Consider the following 27,642-nt stretch of genomic DNA (forward strand, 5'->3'; position numbering starts at 1 on the left):
AAGACTTTGCCAACTTCATCTGTTTAAAATATAAAGATGCCCAAAATTAGTTGTAAAGGGTGACAATCAACAACAGTGACAGGGTCAATCAATACAGTGCTTGGGATACTAAGGTGACTTGACAACAGAGCTTACACTCTGCCTGCCTATTTATAGCATAGGGGTCATTCCGAGTTGATCGCTAGCTGCCGTTGTTCGCTGCGTAGCAATCAGTGAGAAAAATGGCTAATCTGCGCATGCACAAGAAAAAGGTAGCGCTTGTAGGTCACAAACAAGAGAGGTAGGTCAGAACATCAACACAGTTTAATAAAAAGAATGATGAGCAAATGGATTGAAATGCTGGAAGTGAGCACGAACAGCAGATCTCACCGTTTCAACTTTTTCAAGGTTGTGTGAACGCAACGAAATGCGTCGGTTCGATCAGCATTTCAATCCATTGGAAGATCGAACTATCTTCATATCGCCAACCAAGGGAAAGCATTTTGCGGATACCTACCGCTCAAACGCCTTGAGAATCGCTGGTGGTAACTATTGCATACAGTTGTGTAATATACGGGCCTATTGGGACCAAGGAGACTGTCTATTGGAACAGGTTCATTGAACTTCCTATAACCTACTTCCACTCTGGAATTGAGAGGAGCACGGCTCACTTCATATACCTACTTTTTTAAGATACCGTATATATAATTTTTTTATATATGTATATTTTATACATTTTTATACATTTTGTTCATCATTCTTTTTATTAAACTGTGTTGATGTTCTGACCTACCTCTCTTGTTTGTGACCTACAAGCGCTACTATTTTCTTGTATATTTGATATTCTTGGGGTCTGACCAACCCCTTTGTGATGGGCTGCTGTGTTGAACCTCCCCACCCAGCGCCAGGAGCTAATTACCCTAGGGTAGTTTCTCTCTTCTTGTAATCTGCGCACGCATATGCTCCGCAATGCGCACGCGCATCGTACGGGTACAAAGTCCATTGTGGTTTTGCACTGGTTCTAGCGATGATTCCCATCGCACAGCCGGCCGCAAGGTGATTGATAGAAGGAGGGCATTTCTGGGTGTCAACTGACCGTTTTCAGGGAGTGCTTAGAAAAATGCAGGCGTGGCAGAAAAAATGCAAGCGTGGCTGGGCGAACGCTGGGCGGGTGTGTGACGTCAAAAGCCGTCCCTTCGTAGTTAGAATCAACGCACACGAAGAGTAACTACAGGGCTGGTCTTGTTTTGCACAAAAAGGTTTGCAGGCGCTCTGCTGCACAGGCGTTCGTACTTCTGCAAAGCGAAAATACACTCCCAGTGGGCGGCGACAATGCATTTGCACGGCTGCTAAAAACTGCTAGTGAGCCATCAACTCGGAATGACCCTCTTAATCCCATAACTCATGGTCTCTTGCTAATGATTCCACATCCTCATTATGTCAGCCTCCTGGTATAGCCACAACACACAGTATACTGCAGGAGACTAGCTACTGTGGCACTACAAAACGCAGCATGCCCTGCACCACCACTGTGCAATCACAGCCTTTGCCAGGCAGGCACCTTCAGAGTTTCACATCTGCCTACTCATAGATACAGAATTATAGGAAAATCCCCAACCAACTGAAATCGGAGTGAGTCCCTCAAACAGCCCTCAAAGTGTACCGTCACCCTCATTTCCCCAGCATGGAGCTGTGGAGGCTGCAGGAGGTGGGAGCAGGCCACTGTCACCCTCTTCTGCAGCTGTAGAGCTAAGCCCCTAGTCTGTCCACAATGGGATTGCACTCCGCACAACAGTGATCAAACTCAAAATAAACCTAATGCTTCCAACAGCCCTTGCCGGTGCAGTATAAAAGTGGCTACTGCCGAGATTCCGCCCTGTTGTGGGTCCTAAGCTGCCACTTTGGCTGCATAGTGGCAAATCTGCTACTGAATGCTGGTCATGTACTCCAGACATGGAGATTAGCCTACACAAGATGCTGGCCATTCTCTCCAGACAAGGAGATCCACCTATACAAGATGCTGGTCATTCTGTCCAGACATGGAGCTCCGCCCACACAAGATGCTGGCCATTCTGTAAAGGAAAAGAGATCGGACGATACAAGATGCTGGCCATTCTGTCCAGACACAGAGATCCACCTAAACAAGATGCTGGTCATTCTGTCCAGACATAGAGATCCACGTATACAAGATGCTGGTCATTCTGTCCAGACATAGAGATCCACATATACAAGACGCTGGTCATTCTGTCCAGACATAGAGATCCACCTACACAAGATACTGGTCACTCTGTTCAGACATGGAGATACACCTTCACAAGATGCTGGCCATTCTCTGCAGACATGGAGATCCACCTATACAAGATGCTGGTCATTCTGTCCAGACATAGGGATCCACATAGACAAGATGCTGGCCATTCTGTCCAGACATAGAGATTCACCTATACAAGATGCTGCCCATTCTCTTCAGACATGGAGATCCAGCTATATCAGATGCTGGTCATCCTGTCCAGACATGGAGCTCCGCCCACACAAGATGCTGGCCATTCTGTAAAGGAAAAGAGATCCACCTATACAAGATGCTGGCCACTCTGTCCAGACATGGAGATCCACCTATACTATATGCTGCCCATTCTATCCAGACATAGAGATCCACCTATACAAGATGCTGGCCATTCTCTCCAGACATAGAGATCCACCTATACAAGATGCTGGCTATTCTCTCCGGAAAAGGAGATCCACCTATACAAGATGCTGGTCATTCTGTCCAGACATAGAGATCCACCTATACAAGATGCTGGCTATTCTCTTCAGACATGGAGATCCACCTATACAAGATGCTGGCCATTCTCTTCAGACATGGAAATCCACCTATACAAGATGCTGGTCATTCTGTCCAGACATGGAGCTCCGCCCACACAAGACACTGGTCATTCTGTCCAGACATAGAGATCCACCTATACAAGATGTTGGCCATTCTCTTTAGACATGGAGATCCACCTATACAAGATGCTGGTCATTCTGTCCAGACATGGAGCTCCGCCCACACAAGATGCTGGCCATTCTGTAAAGGAAAGGAGATCGGACGATACAAGATGCTGGCCATTCTCTTCAGATATGGAGATCCACCTATACAAGATGCTTGCCATTCTGTCCAGACATAGAGATCCACCTATACAAGATGCTAGTCATTCTCTCCAGACATGCAGATTGGATAATACAAGATACTGGCTATTCTCTCCAGAAATGGAGCTCTGCCCACAAAAGATGCTGGCCATTCAGTACAGACATGAAGATCTACCTATACAAGACGCTGACCATTCTCTCCAAACATGGAGATCCACCTATACAAGATGCTGGTCATTCTATCCAGCCACGGAGATCTGCCTATACAAGATGCTAGTCATTCTATCCAGTCATGGAGATCTGCCTATACAAGATGCTGGTCATTCTCCCCAGACATGGCGGAACTGCTATCTCCTACAAAATGGCCGCTCCCTGTCAATCATTTGGGAATGATTCCTCACTGCAATTGATGTGCTGCACATGCACAGACCACCGATATTCGCTCAATTCCGTGACCCTCTGAATATCGTACAACTATGAATCAATGTCAGGAAAATCTCCCCGGCAGACAAAGCACTCACTATCCTTACAGCGACACAATTAGTACGCAAATCTCTATACGGCTCCTTTATAAATGGAGAAAAATGCAAGTGTGTGATTTAATGAGCCATTGTTTGGGTGACTACACCGGTTGTTTTTCCACAAAGCGCAGGAATTAGTAGGTCCAGATGGCGGCATCTGCCAGGGTGCACCCCCTCCCAGGTCCCGGAGTGGGAGTGGCATGACGATGCCTTGTCTCCCTCCAGAGGCCTCCAAAGAGCAGAACAGCGGCCTAGGGAGGGTGATCTGGGCTGGCCGAGCACACCTTACTGGAGGAACACAGAAGATACAGTCAGAAGGGTTGGACCCATATATGCTTGAAAGGGGGTCTGTGCCTCTTCCGGAGCCCATGGAGGCTGCACCGTCACCACGAGACCGGATAAAGCAGTGTTCCGTCCCTAGTGCAGATGGGTGTTTCGGGTGGAGGATGCGCACTGAAACATTTCATATTGGGCCACTTACAAAAACATGTATCTTATGTTGTGAGGAAAGATCTTCATATGAACATCACGGAGTGGACAGTGTGTATTTTGGGAAGTGTTATCCTCATAGTCTGGGAGGGGGTATAAAGCTCTATTACCGGCCCTGCAATAACCAATGATTGTCACATGAACTGGAAGGCGACGGTGAAAATCGTCCCACAGTACGGTATGCTGGCCATAGTGTGACCTTACCAAATTCAACCGGACACAAATGGAACTCATTGTAGTAAATGGCGGACAAGGCCATGGAATATCCAATCTACCAAGAGACACAGTTAACTGCGAATAGTTCAAGATATTGAAGAAATTTGCAAAAGAAAAACACGATGCCTCGCTGGGTGCAATAAATACTACTCCACCTGCAGGCCAGACCTCCAGCATTAGATGACTGCTTGAGGAGCGAGTCAGACCCAACTGCGGGATACGTGGGTCAGATGTCTACTACCTCCAGGAGCAGCAGCCTCATTTGATTGTGTGAACACGGCCTTGTGTGTTATTCATACAGCATGTGACTCACTGCTCCTTTAGCATCAGAGGAGACCACACAACGGCCTTCCTTGGAAGCTGTAAAACGTCATTAACAGACAATAAAGACCCAAAAAGTGGCAGGAAACAGCCTCCTACATTGTCGGCCTCCAGAAGATCCTCTTTGACTTTTTCCTGGCAAAATAATACAGATTACTGGTTACGGAGCGAGACTTATTATTGTATCGCTTTCCTGTGGCGTCACCGTATGGTGTTATTGGTAATAATAAGTCAATGAAGTCCCCAAGGAGGTATAGATAATACATAGGCTGAGAAAGGATGAATCAGATAGGGTTTTATTTTTATTTCTGAAATGTATTTAACCACAGAGAGATGTCATCCTCCATCTGCTATTAATGAATCATACAGCCCCTAGTTATCATACATCTAATAACCGTCTATTACACAGAGAAAGCAATGTACACTGTGTCACCCTGAGACGGGACAAATAGCTCAGGTATTGCTAATAAACAAAACCTATCTGGGGTTTATCAATAACTACAATAAAATCAATGTAGTTATATGGTGACCATGCAAAATACTCTTCAGTGCCTTTCATACATGTATTTATATGATCAGGCAGATGTTTATGAGATATAGGGGTCTATGGTGGTCATTCTGAGTTGATCACTCGCTAGCAGTTTTTAGCAGCCGTGCAAACGCTATGCCGCCGCCCACTGGGAGTGTATTTTAGCTTAGCAGAAGTGCGAACGAAAGGATCGCAGAGCGGCTACAAAGTTTTTTTGTGCAGTTTTAGAGTAGCTTCAGACCTACTCAGCGCTTGCGATGACTTCAGACTATTCAGTTCCTGTATTGACGTCACAAACACGCCCTGCGTTTGCCCAGCCATGCCTGCGTTTTTCCCTGTCACGCCTGCGTTTTTCCAAACACTCCCTGAAAACGGTGGACGGAGATAAAGTACCAGCCAATCAGCTCCTGTCATTTTTCAAACACAGCCTGTAACACGGCAGTTAGGAGATGATTGGCTGGTACTTTATCTCTCTCCAAGGCTTAGTAAATAGACCCCACACTCCTGCTCAGAACTGCTCTCAGACAAGGTGTATGCAGAGGATAAAAGCTGCATTGTATGGCGGGGTAATAATATAAATAGCGCTTACCTCATAATACAGATACATACAATGACTGTAAAATAAATATAAGGGACAGACTGGTCTTTATAATCCAGTGAGTCAGTATAATATCACGTATAGGGTGAGGTGCGTTTTGGAGAGGTGACCCATTCAGCAGAGTGCGGGCTGTGTCACTACCCAGGACACAATGCAGGGGGTGGCACCAGCTGAGCTGTGAGTGAGTGGGGGGGGGGGGGGGGGGGGCGCACAGGCCAGTCCTGAGGAAGTGGACGGTATATATGTGAAACGCGTCACAGCAATACTTATGTGAGATCTGACAGGGTCACCACTCATTTCCAAAGTGCAGAAAACATAAACTGAGGGTACATTTATCTAAAAAGATTATCTAGTACTTCGGTTAGTGCCGGAGGAACATCACTTTGTTTTGGCATGCAGTCCTTTTGTCGACATTCACATGTCAACAGTCAAAGGTCGACACCATAATGTCAACATGGTTTAAATGTTGACACCTACACAATGCTGACAATAGATATTTTAGTGTTAGGCTGAAATTTTAGTGTTAGAAATTTTATCCGTCGACATTGGTGTCTAAATAATGAATGTCGGCAAAACATATCAGACCGCTTTGTATTCACTTTACCGATCACAGATCCAATCCTCTCCCCTCCCCCACTTTAGAAGCCAATGTAAGCCGGTGGGGAAAGGGCTTGTGCCTGAATAGACCCCCATCCAACAAGGTAAAAGGGGGGATATTAATGTTATAGGGACTGGTGGCAGTGGTGGGCACGAAAATTATTTGGGGGCTTAGAAATGAATGTTGTGGCTCCTAGTTGAGGGGAAACATCTATTTATTAAATCTGAATGGCCGTAATTTAATGTTGAGGCTGGTTGGGATGTAATAGGTCTATTTATTAAGGTAAGTAGAGCAGCGCCTATCCATCATCCATACATTCCAGAATCCAGCCAGGCCGCAACCACGCTGAGGACACCAGCAGCAGTGACAGCTGAGAGACGGGCACACTCCGCCTGCTGCTGCCATCCTGGTGGGAGAGTCCCTGGACTATGCCACACACCCCAATGCCCTGCCCTGTAAGGGGGGAGGCCTGTGCACCCAACAGTGGGGTGTGCTGCATTTCCCATCTGTCTGAAGGGGAAAGGGAGGGGACGGGAGCAACAACATGGGTGAGACGGCCATTAAGAGAGTAAATGTGTAAGGACTAAGGGGTACATTTATGAAATGGTAAAGATGCGGTCTTTAACAGCGTGGTTTTGCTTTGTTCCAACTATTAACACTGGGCCACGGACATAAATGAATATGCAGGTGGTGGTGGTGGCAAACAGCACTTTATAGAAACTGTGCCGCCCACTGATACTATGCCGCCATCACAAATCTCATTAGTATTGCCACATGCACCAGCCTCACGCTAGGTGCAAGAGATGCATCAGGAATCGGCTTCCCTTCCCCATACGCACGACTCAGAATCACACTCTCACAAATCGGGGTGGCTACGTGGAATGGCGCCGTCACCGCCCAGTTCCCGCCCTGAAACTCCCTATTCTCAGAAAGATAGATCTGGCCAAATTCAGTGCGACGCAGAAGAGGACAGACGCACTGTACAAGCAAAATGCGTAAATTCCCTCCCGCACATGCGCTGTACGGACTCGCTGTATGCGTCCGTGACTCAGAATCAGAGCGACAGAAGAGGATGTGCAAATAAATACGCCAATGACGGGTTTTATCACCGGCCAGTTATCGGAAACACCTTGGCGTGGCGGCTGAGTGACGCTGGTGGCAATGGTTTCCTGCCCATGAGACCACCCACTGCTGGCGGCATCCGTAGGTGCAGATTACATGTGTAGCCGCTGAGAATCCTGCTCTAGTGTCTGCATTTAATGGGTCTCACTGCGCCACCGCGTACACCTGCAGCGCACTGGACTGAGAGCCGTATTCAGAGCTATTCGCACGCAGCAGCTGTGTCCACCGGATCTACGCACGCACACTGGCGATAGAGTGCATGTGCGACCCTTCACCATGTGGCCGCATACCTGAAGGACGTTGCCGCAAGTTTGACAGCAGGGGGCAGTGACACGGCATTGCTGGCAAAAAGGGGGGGGGGGGTGTCGGGAGAGTTTCCAGAGCAGCTGCATGATGTCACACGCAGCCGCTCCGAGAAAAAAAATGTCACCACACCGCCCGCCTGCGCAGGGGTCGACCTTAAATCAATGTGTTGGCATATGCGATCAGTGTTGTGCAGGACGGCTCTTGCGATCAGAGCTGTCCTTCGCCACGCGCTGCGGCTGATGGACTTTCGGGTCCATGACCCGGGTGTCGATCTGGGCATGTGCAGACCAGCGGTGGCTATGGGGAATGTTGGGAAGGTTCCGTGATGGAACTCTCTCCGCATCACATTGCGGAAGAAGCTCCACAGGCTTCTACAGGGTAACGCCAGCAAAAGCTGGCCTTACCCTGCGCAACGGAGACCCGGCGGACGGAGGTAAGTACATACGAAAATCCGCATTTTTACTTTAGTACTGCCCGTCCACAATAATGTAAGTCTGGCTACTTCACACTTGTCCATCCAGCATCGACAAGTTAAAAGGGAACACCTTATACTTTCTCAGCCGGTGTGAGCGTCATCTAGCGGTGCGGACTGCCATAGAACCAGCGGACCCCCCGGGCGTTAAAGAGCACATGGCGGTTATAGTGCTACACAACTGGAAGGGTATTGTACGCACATGCTCAGGGGCGTATCTACGGAGGAGGGGACCCGTGTGCAGTCTCCACGTGTGGCCCCCTCCTCCCCCTCCGTAGCCGGCAGCGCAGTTATTGCTCTGAGTACTAGAGAGACTCTGGCACTGTGCCGGCTACGGAGGAGGAGGGGACCCACACGCGGAGACGCTGATGGACACCAGAAAGGTCAGTATAGACGAAATGGGTGTAGTGTGCGCGGTGTGGGCCCCCTCCGGCCCCAGGGGCCCGTGTGCATCCATTATAGATATTCCAACGCACATACTATCTATTTTAATGTGGGCTTCATATTGACATTCCTATACGGCTCTGAATAACTAATCTTACTGTCAGCGGTTCCCAAACTTTTCTGAATCTCGGCCAAAAGTTTCTTAATGAGAAATTTAGAAAGAAATAATAAATGAAGCACCTTGGGGCAGATGTATTAAGCCTGGAGAAGTGATAAAGCAGTGATAAGTGCAAGGTGGTAACGCACCAGCCAATCAGCGCCAATATGTAAATCGACAGTTAGGAGCTGATTGGCTGGTGCGTTATCACCTTCCATTTATCACTGCTTTTTTCACTTCTCCAGGGTAATACATCTGCCCCATTGTGTTTCTCTGTCACCCTTAGGATCACTTGTGGGGTGAGGGACAGGATTTGCTTCTGTTTGTGCACATATTATATGACTGCAGCCGCCAGCACTGGTTTTGCCTATTATATTGACCATACGTAATTTTAATTGGTCCTGAACCACCAACCCAGGGCACCCCTGCAAGTCTCCGGAGGCACCCCAGGGAGCCACGGCACACAGTTTGGGAACCTCTGGTCTATGTAGTGTTTTACTTGTATCTATTTTATGAAACGCTGTTACTATATTATATGGGTTGGATTTCTATTAGCTACAGAGTTGGTAAAAGGCGCTATTATACTATAGTTGCCTTTAGTGCATATTAGATTTTTTATTAAAGGGGAATTGGTTTGATCCCCCTAGATACCAACCTTCCAAATTCTGAAAACACCGGCCCTGATTCGGATGTAGGTGGTCATTCCGAGTTGTTCGCTCGCTGCTATTTTTAGCAGAATTGCTAATAGGCTAAAATCCGGTAGTTCTGCGCATGCGTATGCACAGCAGGGCGCACGCACTAAGCAATTTTACACGAAACTATGCTATTTTACTCACGGGCGAACAAAGCTCTTCAATCGCTCTGCTGATCGTAGTGTGATTGACAGGAAGTGGGTGTTTCTGGGCGGAAACTGGCCGTTTTCAGGGAGTGTGCTAAAAAAACGCAAGCATGCCAGGTAAAAACGCAGGAGTGTCTGGAGAAACGGGGGAGTGGCTGGCCGGACGCTGGCCGTGTTTGTGACGTCAAACCAGGAACTAAACGGACTGAGGTGATGGCAATCTAGGAGTAGGTCTGGAGCTACTCAGAAACTGCAAGGAAATACTTAATACCAGAACTGCTAATCTTTCGTTAGCAATTCTGCTATGCTAAGATACACTTCCAGAGGGCGGCGGCTTTGCGTTTGCATTTCTGCTAAAAGCAGCTAGCGAGCGAACAACTCGGAATGACCACCGTAAACAGAGCGCCGTCCTGTGCCGCCAAGTAACAATTATCGGTACATTGCATACACGCAGGACCCGTTCTGCACATGTGTGAACGTCCTGCAATACAGGACGGCAGGAGACTGTCAGTGATTGACAATCTGCTGGCATTTGTGGGTGGGGTCCGCGACGGCCTCTGCTTCCCAAAAACGGAGGTGTGTCGCCGCCGTTTAGGGAGAAGGAAGATTTCCTGGTCTCTGCGTTGGGCGGCTTACATGTCTGTGCTGTACTGATTGGGCACGCTGTACCTGCCAGCCTGTGAGGGAATGCTCTGTGTAGAGACCCAGGTTGGTAGATACTTACAAACACTTGACATAAAGATAGCCGGGAAAGCTTCGTAGCCCTGCTGCTGTAACGTCTGCTGTATGGATGCAGCGAAAAATCGAATGGAATGAATGCATGCATGAAATCAGCGTCACCTCGGAGTTAAACCATAACTGTGATACAGAAAAGGTGTGTAAGAGCGCACCCTGCTGGCTGTGCTGTGCACCTGCACCTAGTATGCTCCTAACAGGCATTCTCCAGCACAGGGAGCACAGACCGAGATGCTGGATCAGTAGATGGGCTCAGCAAGGAAAGAGAGACGGGATTGAGCCACTTCCAGGAACACCCTGGATAATGTCCTGTTTGCGGTCGCTGAGATTAGGAGCTCAGAGTCTGGGGCAGATCAGTACCCGTCTTCTGGTGGGAAGTTTATGGAGAAGAAGGCTGCCAATAATGAGAGCATCTGAGGGTAGATCCACTCCGCCAGAGATCATATCCAACCAATGAAATGAGGCAGCGAGCTATGCAGCCGCTTTTACACTGGTGCTTGGTGCAAGTGCTCGAATACACAATTACTTGTTCAAATCAATGATAATAGGGTGCACAAGAGCTGACAATCGCCCTGGGTACACTTTCCCGTCTCCTGCACTGTCCAGCAGATTCCCTGATTGTTTAAAATTGCCGGCAGATTTATCAAGCCTTGGAGAGAGATAAAGTACCTGCCAATTCATAGAGAGTGCTAGATGCATGACAGAAGGTGATTGGGTGCTTTGCGGAAACTCTCCATTTTATCTGTCTCCGTGACTTGATACATCTCCTCCGTGTACGTTGCCTTTCGGCGGGTGAAATGCTTCGCAGCTGAATGGAGCACTGTGGACAAAGCTCCAGAACATCGGTGGTTCTGCTGCCAAGATAGCCCGGCTGCACCAGTTTAGACGTGGCTTACAGGAAATAATATGGTGAGGCGGCATCACCTAGCACCGACGTTAGCTCCACCTCCACAAACTGTAGGCATTCCCTGGATGTATGATGGGGAACACACAGCGGATCTGGTTATCTCTGGTATCTGCCGTGGTTCTTTCATAACCAGAAAATGTGACCACACACAATATAAACTTACACCGGTTGATAGGGCCGGAGCTGCCGCCAGACACCCGCCCTGAAAACGCTTGGACACGCCTGCGTTTTTCCTGACACTCCCAGAAAATGGGCAGTTACCACCCCAAAACGGCCGCTTCCTGTCAATCACTTTGTGTACACCTATCGATCTAAATTTATGCACCATTCTGTTGTTGTTTGCCATCGCGCCTGCGCATTGCGGTGCATACACATGCGCAGTCATTCGGTAATCGGCCGCTGTGCGATTTCACACAACAGCGTTCAGGTCTGAACCGGGCCCGCAGTGTGACCTCACACAATTGTGACTTTTAACCAACACAAGAAAAGTACAAAACATCTTACAGTTCAGGTTACCGCCAAGGAAGGGTTAAATTCTAAACCGCGTTCTACAGTAAATACCATGCTCTACGCTTCATCATTTGTAGCCGCCTGAAACGTGCCCCAGGCTGGGATCAGCAGACCGCCAGGCTCCAGGCGCGCCAGGTTGTGTTTGATATAACTGGATTAGATGTAAGCAGGACACCTCTCCCAACAGGCTATTACTAAACACTGGGACGTGTGGTTCTCCTTTATTCCTCATATGGGCAACGCTGTGCGCACTCAGGACGGAATAGCGCGCTGCGTCCTGTAAGCAGAGTCATTGTTTTACTGTAACTCAGGGGGAAAATATTCATAAAAGGGGTCTGACGTTGTGTATGGTCACAGGAGCCTGACTGAGGGGAGCTACAGCGTCACATCATTAGTCACATGATCTGTCCTACCGTATACTGCTTATCACCTCATAACGTCTGGGAAATGACGGGGTCGCACAACTTATAAAAGTACATAAACAGAGTTGTCATAATAAAAGGGAAAACATTTTTTATTATTCATTACCAGTTATTTATATAGCGCACACATATTCCACACTGCTCAGAATGTCACAGGAACCCCAATAGCTGGAATCCTGATTGACCTCTACCGGGAAGTCCTCATTTGGTTAGGCTGCGGGGAAGGGAGGGTTAGGGATAGGCTGCAGGGAAGGGAGGGTTAGGGTTAGGCTGCAGGGAAGGGAAGGTTAGGGTTAGACTGCGGGAAGGGGGGGTTAGGGTTAGGCTGCGGGGAAGGGAGGGTTAGGCTGCGGGGAAGGGTTAGGCTGCGGGTAAGGGAGGGTTAGGGTTAGACTGTGGGAAATAGAGGGTTAGGGTTAGGCTGCGGGGAAGGGTTAGACTGCGGGGAAGGGAGGGTTAGGGTTAGGCTGCAGGAAGGGTGGTAATGGTTAGGCTGCGGGGAAGGAAGGGTTAGGGTTAGGCTGCGGGGAAGGAAGAGTTAGGGTTAGGATGCGGGGAAGGAAGGGTTAGGCTGCGGGGAAGGAGGGTTAGGCTGTGGGGAAGGGAGGGTTAGGGTTAGGCTGCGGGGAAGGGTTAGGGTTAGGCTGCGGGGAAGGAAGGGTTAGGGTTAGGCTGCGGGGAAGGAAGGGTTAGGCTGCGGGGAAGGAAGGGCTAGGGTTAGGCTGCGGGGAAGGGAGGGTTAGGGTTAGGCTGCGAGGAAGGGAGGGTTAGGGTTAGGCTGCGGGGAAGGGAGGGTTAGGGTTAGGCTGCAGGAAGGGTGGTTAGGATTAAACTGCAGGGAAGGAAGGATTAGGGTTAGGCTGCGGGGAAGGAAGGGTTAGGCTGCGGGGAAGGAAGGGTTAGGGTTAGGCTGTGGGAAATGGAGGGTTAGGGTTAAGCTGCGGGGAAGGGTTAGGGAAGGGAGGGTTAGGCTGCAGGTAGGGAGGTTAGGGTTAGGCTGCGGGAAGGGAGGGTTAGGGTTAGGCTGTGGGAAAGGGTTAGACTGCAGGGAAGGGAGGGTTAGGCTGCAGGTAGGGAGGTTAGGGTTAGGCTGCGGGAAGGGAGGTTAGGGTTAGTCTGCGGGAAGGGAGGTTAGGGTTAGGCTGCGGGAAGGGAGGTTAAGGTTAGGCTGCAGGAAAGGGGGTTAGCATACTTGCCTCAGGATCTCTGCTTTGGGATACCGATGTCGTTCATATGACCGATGGCATCCCATCCGCCGGGAAATTTTATGTATTCCGTCCATATTAGTCTCCCCACCTAATCAGGTGACATTCTGGCGGTTAGATCCAGCTACAGTATAGACGCCTTTGAATAGGAGAACCAATTAACCTACCAGTATGTTTCTGGAGTGTAGGAGGAAACCAATGCAAACATGGGGAGAATATACAAACTCCACACAGATGAGGCTTTGGTTATTAATTGAACTCCTGACCTCATGACTGTGAGGCAGTAGTGCTGGCCACCAACCAACTGTGCTGTCAGACAATGGGCTGAGCAAGTTTATTAAAAGGGATGTAGCCAAAATATCGACAATTATTTATTAACAGTTTCTTATATAGACAATTCCGTTCTACAATTGGAAACTACAGTGAAAAAACAAGACTAGGTAATAACAGACCGTCATAGAGGTAGGAAGGCCCTGCTCGCAGGCTTACACAAGGGTAGGTTCTATCTACTGCATAAAGGTCCACCAGATTGCAAAGGTTCTTCGTGGGCTGTATGATACGGTCCCATAATGATGTTGGCCTGGGGTCAGGAGGATGGGAAAGTGAAGAACAGGTAACCGTGAGGCTATGTGTGGACCATACAGTAGGGAAATAATTGGAAAGGAAAGGTTATGACAGTTATGTGGGCGGTTCGGGAATTTGATAAGCTGCCTGAAGAGGTGAGTTTTCAGGAAACGCTTGAAGGTTTGGACACTAGTCTTATTGTGCATGGGACGGTATTCCACGGAGTGGGTGCAGCCCAAAGAAAGTCCTGCAATCATGAATGGGAGTGAATAATGAATGTGGATGAGAGATGTAGATCTTGAGAAGAGCAAAGAGGTTGGGTTGGGAGATATTTTGAGATAAGAGAAAGTCAACAGTTATGATATCAACATCGTTAAAATGCTGACAGTGAACATGTCGGCATATGCATAATATTGATGTGTTTTCAATGTTAACATGTGAAATGTCATCATTCTCCATGGTCTGGCAGTGTAGGGTTAAAGCAAAGGCTACAGTTGGAGAGGGTTAGGTTTAGGCTATGGCTACGGGAGGGATGGTTAGGGTTAGGCTACAAGAGGAGAGGGTTAGGCTATTGTTTAGGAGGGTTAGGTTATGGGTTGGGAGTGTTAGGGTTATGCTATGGGATAGGAGGGTTAGGCAATGGCAGGGGAGGTTAGGGTTAGGTTATGGGAGAAGAGGGTTATGGTTAGGCTATGGGAGGAGAGAGTTACGGTTAGGCTACGAGAGGAGAGGGGTAGGGTTAGGCTATGGGCTGTGAGGGTTAGGGTTAGGCTATGGGGTGGGAGGATTAGGTTTAGGCTATAGGAGGAGAGGGTTAAGGTTTGGCTATGAGAGGGGAAGGTTAGGGTTAGGCTATGTGAGGGGAAGGTTAAGTTTAGGCATGGGAGGAGAGGGTTAGGGTTAGGCTATAGGAGGAGGGTAAGGGTTAGGCTATAGGAGGATAGGGTTAGGTTACGGAAGGAGAGGGTTAGAGTTTGGCTATGGGAGGGGAGGATTAGGGTTAGGCTATGGTAGGAGAGGGTTAGGGTAAGGCAATGGGAGGGGAGGGTTAGGCTGTGGGATAGGATTGTTAGGGATACGCTACAATAGGAGAGAGTTACGGTTAGGCTATGGGAGGAGAGGGTTAGCGTTAGGCTACGGGAGGGAAGGTTAGGGTTAGGCTATGGGAAGGGAGGTTAGGGTTAGGCTACGGGAGGGGAGGTTAGGGTTAGGCTATGGGAAGGGAGGTTAGGGTTAGGCTATGGGAGGGGAGGTTAGGGTGAGGCTATGGGAAGGGAGGTTAGGGTTAGGCTATGCGAAGGAAGGTTAGGATAAGGCTATGGGAGGGGAGGATTAGACTGTGGGATAGAATTGTTAGGGATACGCTACAATAGGAGAGAGTTACTTACAGTTAGGCTATGGGAGAAGAGGGTTAGCGTTAGGTTATGGGAGAGGAGGATTAGGCTATGGGAGGGGAGGTTAGGGTTAGGCTATGGGAGGGGAGGTTAGGGTTAGGCTATGGGAGGGGAGGTTAGGGTGAGGCTATGGGAGGGGAGGGTTAGGCTGTGGGATAGGATTGTTAGGGATATGCTACAATAGGAGAGAGTTACGGTTAGGCTATGGGAGGAGAGGGTTAGCGTTCGGCTATGGGAGAGGAGGGTTAGCGTTCGGCTATGGGAGAGGAGGGTTAGGCTACAGGAGTGGAGGGTTAGGTTACGAGAGGGGAGGTTAGGGTTAGGCTATGAGAGGGGAAGTAAGGATATAGGAGGGGAAGTTAGGGTTAGGCTATGGGAGGGAAGGTTAGGGTTAGGCTATGGGTGGAGAGGTTAGGATGAGGCTATGGGAGGGGAGGTTAGGGTTAGGCTATGCAAAGGGAAGTTAGGGTTAGGCTATGCAAAGTGAGGTTAGGGTTAGGCTATACAAAGTGAGGTTAGGGTTAGGCTATGCAAAGGAAGGTTTGGGTTAGGCTATGCAAAGGGAGGTTAGGGCTAGGCTATGGGAAGGGAGGTTAGGGTTAGGCTATGGGAAGGGAGGTTAGGGTTAGGCTATGCAAAGGAAGGTTAGGGTTAGGATATACGAAGGGAGGTTAGGGTTAGACTATGCAAAGGGAGGTTAGGGTTAGGCTATGGGAAGGGAGGTTAGAGTTAGGATATGGGAGGTTAGGGTTAGGCTATGAGAAGAGATACTGTAGCTAGGGTTAGGCTATGGGAGTGGAGGTAAGGGTTAAGCACTAGGGGAGGGTTATTGTTAGGCACTAGGGAGAAGTTAGGCTACGGGAGGAGAAGTAAGGGTTCGGCACTAGGGGGAGGTTCAGGGTTAAGTTATGGGAGGGGAGGTAACAGGCATTAGGGGGGTTTAGGGTAAAGCTATGGGAGGTAACAGGCATTAGGGGTAGGTTCATGGTAAGGCTACAGGAGGGGAGGTAAGGGTTAGGCACCGGGGGAGGTTAGGCTATGGGAGGGGTGGTTAGGGTTAGGCTGTGGGAGGGGAGGTAAGGGTTACTAGGGGTAGGTTCGGGGTTAGGCTACGGGAGGGGTGGGTTAGGGTAAGGCACTAGGGGTAGGTTCAGGGTTAGGCTATGAGAGGGGAGGTAAGGGTTAGGCACTAGGGGAAGGTAAAGGGGGTTCTGGTCTCTAGGTCGACAGTAAGTAGGTCGACCACTATTGGTCGACAGTAACTAGGTCGACAGGGTCTCTAGGTCGACATGTTCTAGGTCGACAGGTGAAAATGTCGACATGAGTTTTTCAAATTTTTGGTCTTTTTTTGAACTTTTTCATGCTTAACGATCCATGCAGACTACGATTGGGAATAGTAACTTGTGCCAAGTGCAGCGAGCCATGTGAGCAGACACGGTGCACTAATTGGGGTTCCTGGTCACTGGGGGTCATTCCAAGTTGATCGCTCGCTAGCAGTTTTTAGCAGCCGTGCAAACGCATAGTCGCCGCCCACCGGGAGTGTATTTTCGCTTTGCAGAAGTGCGAACGCCTGTGCAGCAGAGCGCCTGCAAAAACATTTTGTGCAAAACAAGACCAGCCCTGTAGTTACTCTTTGTGTGCATTGATTCTAACGTTGGAGGGTTGGCTTTTGACGTCACACACCCGTCCAGCGTTCGCCCACCCACGCCTGCGTTTTCACCGGCATGCCTGCGTTTTTCCAAACACTCCCTGAAAACGGTCAGTTGACACCCAGAAACGCCCCCTTCCTGTCAATCTTCTTGCGTTCTGCCGTGCGACTTAAAGCTTCGATAGAACCTGTGCAAAACCACAAAGGTCTTTGTAACCATACGTCGCGTGTGCGCACTGCGGTGCACATGTATGCGCAGAAATGCCAATTTTTAGCCTGATCGCTGCTCTGCGAACAACGGCAGCTAGCGATCAACTTGGAATGACCCCCACTGTACAGAGAAAACGACACCAAATTAATATTTTTTTTAAACTCATGTCTACCTTTTGACCTGTTGACCTAGACCAGTGGCTTTCAGATGTGCCACCAGAGATTCCCTGCCCGTCATCACGCCGGTGAACTTTGGCAACGCACCATGACACATCGCCCGCCCGCCGCCGCCAGCCAAGTGCTGCTCCCTGCTGCACCTCACTACTCACGGCTGCATTAACTCCTGCCGGCTGACGCTGAGGGAGGGAGAGGCAAAAGGATAAGTAATATTGAAACCTACAGGTATGGACCAGTGTATTTGTATTCATTTTACAGTAATAGCTGTGTGAACAGTGTGCGGAATTAATGTGGGGGCCAATATGTGTAATTACTGTGTGCTTTTAGCAGCATTGCACACGCTAGGCCGCCGCCCTCTGGGAGTGTATCTTCGCTTAGCAGAATTGCGAATGAAAGATTAGCAGAATTGCGAATAGAAAATTCTTTGCAGTTTCTGAGTAGCTCCAGACCTACTCCTAGACTGCGATCACCTCAGTCTGTTTAGTTCCTGGTTTGACGTCACAAACACGCCCTGCATTCGGCCAGCCACTCTCCCGTTTCTCCAGACACTCCTGCGTTTTTGCGTGGAAGCCCTGCGTTTGTTAGCACACTCCCGGAAAACGCTCAGTTGCCGCCCAGAAACACCCACTTCCTGTCAATCACACTACGATCACTTCAACAATGAAAATTCTTCGTTCGGACGTGAGTAAATCTACTAAGTTTTGTGCTAAAATACTTAGCGCATGCGCACTGCGTACCGTGCGCATCTTTGCCTTAATCGCTCCGTTGCGAAAATCTGCAATGAGCGAACAACTCGGAATGACCCCCATGGTACGCAGAGCGCATGCGCTAAGTTATTTTACACAAAACTTAGTAGATTTGCTGGTGTTCGTGCTGCGCTTTTCAGTCGCACTGCAGATCGGTGAGTGATTGACAGGAAAGGGGCATTTCTGGGTGGTAACTGAGCGTTTTCCGTGAGTGTGCTAAAAAACGCAGGCGTGCCAGGGAAAAACGCGGGAGTGTCTGGAGAAACGGGGGAGTGGCTTGCCGAACGCAGGGCGTGTTTGTGACGTCAAACCAGGAACTAAACGGACTGAGCTGATCGCAATCTGTGAGTAGGTCTGGAGCTACTCAGAAACTGCAAGGAAATACTTAATATCAGAATTGCTAATCTTTCATTCGCAATTCTGATATGCGAAGATACACTCCCAGAGGGCGGCGGCCTAGCGTGTGCAATGCTGCTGAAAGCAGCTAGCGAGTGAACAACTCGGAATGAGGGCCATAGTGTGTAATTACTGTGGGGGGACAATATGTGTAATTACTGTGGGGGGACAATATGTGTAATTATTGTGGGGGGACAATATGTGTAATTACTGTGGGGGGACAATATGTGTAATTAATGTGGGGGGACAATATGTGTAATTACTGTGGGGGGACAATATGTGTAATTATTGTGGGGGGACAATATGTGTAATTACTGTGGGGGGACAATATGTGTAATTACTGTGGGGACCAATGTGTGTTTTAATTCCCCATGTGGGCCAAAGTGTGTGTTTTGGGGGGGGGGGGGGGGTTTGGTTTCTGGGGTACTGATGGTGTGTCTTGGCAATTTTAGAATTTTGTTTGGCGTGCCCCGAATTGAAAAAGGTTGAAAATCATTGACCTAGACCCTGTCGACCTAGAGACCCTGTCGACCTAGTGACTGACGACCAGTAGTGTTCGACCTAGTTACTGACGACCTTGCATACCACACCCGGTAAGGGCTAGGCGGTAGAGGTTAGGGTTAGTGATACCTCCGGTTTCCTCATCAGCTGACCGTTGGACCTGGAACACTCCACTGGAACCGCCGGACCTACCGTATCAGGTAAGTCACTGGAAGACCACCAGGGGTGTTTTGTCAACGTTCTAATCCTATCATTTCTTCAGTGTTGAAATGGCGAGTACGGCGGTATTATGACCATGTCGGCACTCTCATGTCCACATTATGAATGTTGACAAAATATACCACACCCTAATAAAACGCTAGATTGTATTTATTGAGGAGAATTATAATAGTCCAAGAAATAAGGGACATACCAGTAACGTATGACATCTATATACATTATTGGGGGTCATTCCGAGTTGTTCGCTCGGTAAAAATCTTCGCATCGCAGCGATTTTCCGCTTAATGCGCATGCGCAATGTCCGCACTGCGTCTGCGCCAAGTAATATTGCTATGAAGTTAGGTATTTTTACTCACGGCATTTTCATCGTTCTGGCGATCGTAATGTGATTGACAGGAAGTGGGTGTTTCTGGGCGGAAACAGGCCGTTTTATGGGCGTGTGGGAAAAAACGCTGCCGTTTCCGGAAAAAACGCGGGAGTGGCCGGAGAAATGGGGGAGTGTCTGGGCGAACGCTGGGCGTGTTTGTGACGTCAAACCAGGAACGATAAGCACTGAACTGATCGCAGATGCCGAGTAAGTCTGAAGCTACTCAGAAACTGCTACGAGATGTGTAATCGCAATATTGCGAATACATCGTTCGCATTTTTAAGATGCTAAGATTCACTCCCAGTAGGCGGCGGCTTAGCATGAGCAAATCTGCTAAAATCCGCTTGCGAGCGAACAACTCGGAATGAGGGCCATTATTCCTCCAATCCCCCCCTCACCTGTGAGCATGAAGCATGGACGCTACAGAATGCAGAACGCTGACATACATAATCAGCTCCAAACTGTCAACACATGACAGGTGCTGAACACATGACTGTTGGGAGCTGATTGGCTGGAGCACCATTTACCATACGCAATGAGTTTTATCATTCACAACGATATATTGTATATATATATATATATATATATATATATATTGCTGGGTGCATACAGTATTACCGGTGTAAAACTTTATACAGTATATAAATATATACAGTATATATAACGGCAATCTCTTATGGCGACAAGGCCGCTTTAAATACCAGTAACTTGCTGCAGAAAGGCTCCGTCTGTGAGCTGCGGAGCACAGGAGACCGTCAGGGCTCTGCTATGAGATAAGTGACAGCTGTAAGACGTCCGGCTTCGGCAGCAGCTGGTGAGGCCAGCGCCGCACTGAGGCAAATGGGTTAAAGCAGGTGTTACCATTAGCATGAGATTTACATGGGAATGACAGCAGAGCTGGAACGGAGCGCGTCCTGAAAGCCATCACCCAGCCTCCCACAGCAGCCGCGTCTGTCCCATTCGTCGCAGGCGAGGGGAAACGCTGAGGTACACCGTGCTGGACACTAACGGACATAGGTGGTCATTCCGAGTTGATCGCACGTAGCAACTTTTTGCTGCTGCTGCGATCAATAGTCCACGCCTATGGGGGGAGTGTATTTTATCTTAGCAGGGTGTGATCGCTTGTGCAGCCCTGCTAAGCTAAAAAAGTTTTGTGTAAAAGAAGACTAGCCCTGGACATAATTACCCTGTGCGACGGTCTTTGCGATGCTGGAGCCGCCTTTGACGTCAGACATCCGCCCTCTGTTCTTCTGACCACGCCTGCGTTTTCTCCACCACTCCCCGAAAACGGTGACGCCCAGGAACGCCTTCTTTCTATCAATCTTCTTGCGGCCGCTGCTGCGACCGCTTTCTTCGTAATCCACACCGTAACTCGGCGACCCCTGTCACCGGCCAACGACGCGCGTACGCAGTGCGCACGCGTATTCCGGACCTGTTCGTACAGCAGCGACAAACCGATGCGTGCGAACGGGTCGGAATGACTCCCAGTGACCGGGAACCCCAATTAGTGCACCGTGTCCCCCCCCGCATGGCTTGCTTTGCTCGCCATGCTTCGGGCAAGGTACCTCGCTTCGCTACCACCTTTTGACCTGTCAACCTAGAACATGTTGACCTAGAGACCCCGTTGACCTAGTTACTGTCGACCAATAGTGGTCGACCTAAGTGTGATTGACCTAGAGACCGGATAGCGTAGAAGTGAGGATGTTGCCCGTAGCAACCAACCAGAATCTAGCTATTATCTTTTAGAGGTGCTAGATAAATAAGTAGAATTTGATTGGTTGCTATGGGCATGTAAACTGGCACTTTAGTAAATATACCTCTGGACCTCTGTCCTCTCCCGACCATACCTGTTCTCATTCAGTGATCCTTTGGAGCCTGATCCTGAGTATCAGGCGGCGACATACTGTAGGTGTATGCAATGCATACTTACCTACTCTCCTGGAACTTCCAGGAGACTCCCCTTTTTGTGGGTAGTTCCACAGACCCCTGGTAGAGTGGATGTATGTCCCACATCCCGCTCACTTCCTAATGAAGCGAAGTAATATGACTGATCAGAAAAAGAGAAAAGAAGACTCTTTTGTGGGCGCACTCTTATATGTATGTGTATAGAAGTCTCAGAAGAAACAAATGATAAAAATTATATTCAAATTTTATTAACAACAATCGGTAAAATGGTAGTAGAGTATACTGTCAACATTTTTCAAAAAGAGGAGGGGGGGGGGTTAGAAAAAAGGGAACACAGAACAAATTCTTTTACAGTGTAAATACTGAGTAATAGTTCTGGACTGCCTGGGTACAAAAATGCAAATAACAGCTGGAGGCCTGAAAAAAATCTCTATAAGGATTCTAGGTAGGTATGTAAATAAAATTATAGGGATATTGGGTTGATGATAAGTCAGCTAGATCTCTTATGAATAATAATAAAGAGACAGATGGGGTAGATAAAGATGGAATGAGCAAGATGAATCTGCTGTCAGTGTTAGACGCTGTGTAATCTCAGTAACTACTGTATCCCGTATTCGTGACATGCCTGGACCCTGATACGGACATCCTTTGTGAACACTGCATTTTGCCGCATACCAGTGACTGATCGCCCCTACCATTCCGGGTAACATCTGTACAATTATAGTATATTCCTTGTATATCTATTGGTATTCATTTTTTGATGCTCGCTTTATATACTATTCACAAAACCTGTTTACATCAGATTATAAAAGTATCTGTCTCTTAGACAGTCGGCACTTAGCGGCACCTTATTATTATTTTTTGACATACGATATTGCTGAGCTACAATGGGTTACCAGAGCTATGTTCAGTTATAAATCTGACATATTTATTGGCTCAGTATTTTTTCGTATTTTTTCAAATTTTTCTTCTTCTTTTTCTTCCTTCTTTGCTTACTGCCTTTCCTCTAATCCACCTGGAACAAAGATTTGTAGTAGCATTTTCCACTATTCTTATTATGTAAAGGATCTCTGCAGTTCTGACAACAGTGAGACATAACAAGTCCTAATTTATTTATTATAAGAACTGTTGTCTCTTATATGTTACTATTTTCGAATCTTCCCACTTTATATCACTTTGAGACAAATGACATCAATCTGATAGCATCAAACAGATGTTTTTGCATGGTTTAAATCATCCTAACTTTCTGTTATTTTTTACAATCTGCTTTCTACAACATTAAGTATTAATATCACAGGTACCATCAGCACCCTGCAATTAGCAGCTTATCGACAAAACTACCTTAGACCAGCATTGTTCCTTTCCTTCCCCCCCCCCCCCCCCCCACCCTCCCTTTCCAACTTTCTTTAATTTCAGGACTCTCACCACTGATTCAGGGGTAATTACCCCTGTCTAACATTGGCAGCAGATCCCCTATTTTCTTCTCCAATCTATATCTACTCTTTTTCTTCTCCATTTCGTGAACTCTCATCAGTGATTCCCGAGCCTTCGATATCAAATATCTCTTTTACTTTCATACCACACTGGCAACGCCCGAATCCTTCCGATCTTGGAAGCTAAGCAGTGTCGGGCTGGGTTAGTACTCAAGTGGGAGACTCTTGAGGAATACTCAGTTTAGTAGAAGTTTCTGGACGGTTTAGCTCAGCGTCTAACACTGACAGCAGATTCATCTTGCTCATTCCATCTTTATCTACCCCATCTGTCTCTTTATTATTATTCATAAGAGATCTAGCTGACTTATCATCAACCCAATATCCCTATAATTTTATTTACATACCTACCTAGAATCCTTATAGAGATTTTTTTCAGGCCTCCAGCTGTTATTTGCATTTTTGTACCCAGGCAGTCCAGAACTATTACTCAGTATTTACACTGTAAAATAATTTGTTCTGTGTTCCCTTTTTTCTAACCCCCCCCCTCCTCTTTTTGAAAAATTTTGACAGTATACTCTACTACCATTTTACCGATTGTTGTTAATAAAATTTGCATATAATTTTTATCATTTGTTTCTTCTGAGACTTCTATACACATACATATAAGAGTGCGCCCACAAAAGAGTCTTCTTTTCTCTTTTTCTGTTGCATGTTTCATTACTGACTCAGGGTGCACCACCAAATTTAAGATTAAATTAGAAAACATTGGTTTTCTCTTTGTACTCATTATATTTTGGTCTTAATAATATCTATTGGATACATCATTATCTTCCAGTGCGGTATACCCCCGATACATTTATGTAATATGACTGATCGCAAGACGGAAGGCAGGGAGTGGGGCAGATGTTGCGAACGGCGCCATTTTGGCCTCACCTCCTCTTTGCAGTCCTGCAATTCGCAGGATTATGTTGCGATGGGGGCGGGACTTAATGTCACAAAGCGCCCAGTCTCCTCACTGTTTTTACGTCCGCAGCCGCCAACGACAGTACCGGCAGTTACACCCTCCGTGAGACCCACCGGACACGGGTGTCCTTCCCTGCGCACCGCTGCACATGCGCAGTTTGGTACCGTTTGGCAGATGCGGTCGGATACGGAGCTGCCTCCGTCTCACATGTCTCTGCATTCAGTACGGCACACTAGCCAGAAACCCTTCAGGGATCAGACACGCAGTAACGTATAAAATAACAATGCCACTACGGACCATACAAGCATATATTGCACTACAAGATAATGGGGCAGATGTATTAACCTGGAGAAGTGATAACCTAGTGATAAATGCAAGGTGATAAAGGCAGCAGCCAATCAGCTCCTAACTGTTAATTTACATATTGGAGCTGATTGGCTGGTGCGTTTATCACCTTGCACTTATCACTCGTTTATCACTTCCTTATGCCTTCTCCAGGTTAATACATCTGCCCCTTTGTGGTCTATTTACTAACCCTTGGATGTAGATACAGTGGAGAGAGATAAAGTACCAGCCAATCAGCTCCTAACTGCCATGGTCACAGGCTGGGTTTGAAAAATGATAGCTAGGGGCTGATTGGCTGGTAATTTCTCTCCGTCCACTTTATTTCCATCCAAAGCTTAGTACATAGACCCCATATGTTCTTTCGTGATTTCTGGGATTGTTAACCATAAGCCATAAATCCTGTGCAGTACCACGAGGGGTTAAGCCAGAGGAGCTTGCTGCAGTTTTACAGATGCGTGGAACCAAACTTCTGGCGCCGGTTATGTGAGCCGCATCTCTTTGAAATCACATCCCCCAAGAGCGTCCATCGGTGGGGGGGGGGGGGGGGGGGTAGCCCTGTCTGGTCACCTCGGCTGCTGGACGGAGTTAACCCTATGCTGCCTGACAGAGTCCCCCAGCACACACTGGGTGAAGGTGGCTAGCCGGGGAATGGTTGCAGCCTGCGATGGGTACAGAGCAGCGATACAAAGGGGCTTATTCACAAGGTGCTGGTATACCTACCGCCAGCGGAGACGGGATTGGCATATGAAGCCAAATAAGGCACAGGCTGAAATGTTACATACAGTCCACCCGCAGCTATAGAGTAAGAGTAGTAAGAGTTACACACAGCCATCCGCAGCTATAGAGTAAGAGGAGTAAGAGTTACACACAGTCCACCCCCAGCTATAGAGTAAGAGGAGTAAGAGTTACACACAGTCCATCCACAGCTACAGAGTAAGAGGAGTAAGAGTTACACACAGTCCATCCACAGCTATAGAGTAAGAGGAGTAAGAGTTACACACAGTCCATCCGCAGCTATAGAGTAAGAGGAGTAAGAGTTACACACAGTCCATCCGCAGCTATAGAGTAAGAGGAGTAAGAGTTACACACACCCATCCGCAGCTATAGAGTAAGAGGAGTAAGAGTTACACACAGTCCATCCACAGCTATAGAGTAAGAGGAGTAAGAGTTACACACACCCATCCGCAGCTATAGAGTAAGAGGAGTAAGAGTTACACACACCCATCCGCAGCTATAGAGTAAGAGGAGTAAGAGTTACACAAAGTCCATCCGCAGCTATAGAGTAAGAGGAGTAAGAGTTACACAAAGTCCATCCGCAGCTACAGAGTAAGAGGAGTAAGAGTTACACACACCCATCCGCAGCTATAGAGTAAGAGGAGTAAGAGTTACACACAGTCCATCCACAGCTAAAGAGTAAGAGGAGTAAGAATTACACACACCCATCCGCAGCTATAGAGTAAGAGGAGTAAGAGTTACACACACCCATCCGCAGCTATAGAGTAAGAGGAGTAAGAGTTACACGCAGGCCACCCGCAGCTATAGAGTAAGAGGAGTAAGAGTTACACACAGTCCATCCACAGCTATAGAGTAAGAGGAGTAAGAGTTACACACACCCATCCGCAGTTATAGAGTAAGAGGAGTAAGAGTTACACACAGTCCATCCACAGCTATAGAGTAAGAGGAGTAAGAGTTACACACAGTCCATCCGCAGCTATAGAGTAAGAGGAGTAAGAGTTACACACACCCATCCGCAGCTATAGAGTAAGAGGAGTAAGAGTTACACACAGACCATCAGCAGCTATAGAGTAAGAGGAGTAAGAGTTACACACAGTCCATCCGCAGCTATAGAGTAAGAGGAGTAAGAGTTACACACAGTCCACCCCCAGCTATAGAGTAAGAAGAGTAAGAGTTACACACAGTCCATCCGCAGCTATAGAGTAAGAGGAGTAAGAGTTACACACAGTCCATCCGCAGCTATAGAGTAAGAGGAGTAAGAGTTACACACAGTCCACCCCCAGCTATAGAGTAAGAGGAGTAAGAGTTACACACAGTCCATCCGCAGCTATAGAGTAAGAGGAGTAAGAGTTACACACACCCATCCACAGCTATAGAGTAAGAGGAGTAAGAGTTACACACAGACCATCCGCAGCTATAGAGTAAGAGGAGTAAGAGTTACACACAGTCCACCTACAGCTATAGAGTAAGAGGAGTAAGAGTTACACACAACCATCCGCAGCTATAGAGTAAGAGGAGTAAGAGTTACACACAGTCCACCTACAGCTATAGAGTAAGAGGAGTAAGAGTTACACACAACCATCCGCAGCTATAGAGTAAGAGGAGTAAGAGTTACACACAGTCCACCTACAGCTATAGAGTAAGAGGAGTAAGAGTTACACACACCCATCCGCAGCTATAGAGTAAGAGGAGTAAGAGTTACACACAGTCCATCCGCAGTTATAGAGTAAGAGGAGTAAGAGTTACACACACCCATCCGCAGCTATAGAGTAAGAGGAGTAAGAGTTACACACACCCATCCGCAGCTATAGAGTAAGAGGAGTAAGAGTTACACACAGTCCATCCGCAGCTATAGAGTAAGAGGAGTAAGAGTTACACACAGTCCATCCACAGCTATAGAGTAAGAGGAGTAAGAGTTACACACAGTCCACCCCCAGCTATAGAGTAAGAGGAGTAAGAGTTACACACAGTCCACCCCAGCTATAGAGTAAGAGTAGTAAAAGTTACACACAGTCCATCCACAGCTATAGGGTAAGAGGAGTAAGAGTTACACACACCCATCCGCAGCTATAGAGTAAGAGGAGTAAGAGTTACACACAGCAATCCGCAGCTATAGAGTAAGAGGAGTAAGAGTTACACACAGTCCATCCGCAGCTATAGAGTAAGAGGAGTAAGAGTTACACACAGTCCATCCGCAGCTATAGAGTAAGAGGAGTAAGAGTTACACACACCCATCCGCAGCTATAGAGTAAGAGGAGTAAGAGTTACACACAGTCCATCCACAGCTACAGAGTAAGAGTAGTAAGAGTTACACACAGTCCATCCGCAGCTATAGAGTAAGAGGAGTAAGAGTTACACACAGTCCATCCACAGCTATAGAGTAAGAGGAGTAAGAGTTACACACAGTCCATCCACAGCTATAGAGTAAGAGGAGTAAGAGTTACACACAGTCCATCCACAGCTACAGAGTAAGAGTAGTAAGAGTTACACACAGTCCATCCGCAGCTATAGAGTAAGAGGAGTAAGAGTTACACACAGTCCATCCACAGCTATAGAGTAAGAGGAGTAAGAGTTACACACAGTCCATCCACAGCTATAGAGTAAGA

The 27,642-nt window shown here is 47.8% G+C and overlaps 1 protein-coding gene and 1 pseudogene across 1 annotated transcript in view; one reads left to right on the plus strand and one right to left on the minus strand.

Annotated features, from left to right (window-relative positions):
* Nucleotides 1-27,642, minus strand: part of CHRDL2 (chordin like 2) — a 160,299-nt gene that overhangs the window by 88,417 nt on the left and 44,240 nt on the right. The window lies entirely within an intron of this gene.
* On the plus strand, nt 23,125-23,243 carry LOC135052554 (5S ribosomal RNA; annotated as a pseudogene).

The sequence above is a fragment of the Pseudophryne corroboree genome, chromosome 2 (assembly GCF_028390025.1).
Source record: "Pseudophryne corroboree isolate aPseCor3 chromosome 2, aPseCor3.hap2, whole genome shotgun sequence".
Classification (NCBI taxonomy): Eukaryota; Metazoa; Chordata; class Amphibia; order Anura; family Myobatrachidae; genus Pseudophryne; species Pseudophryne corroboree.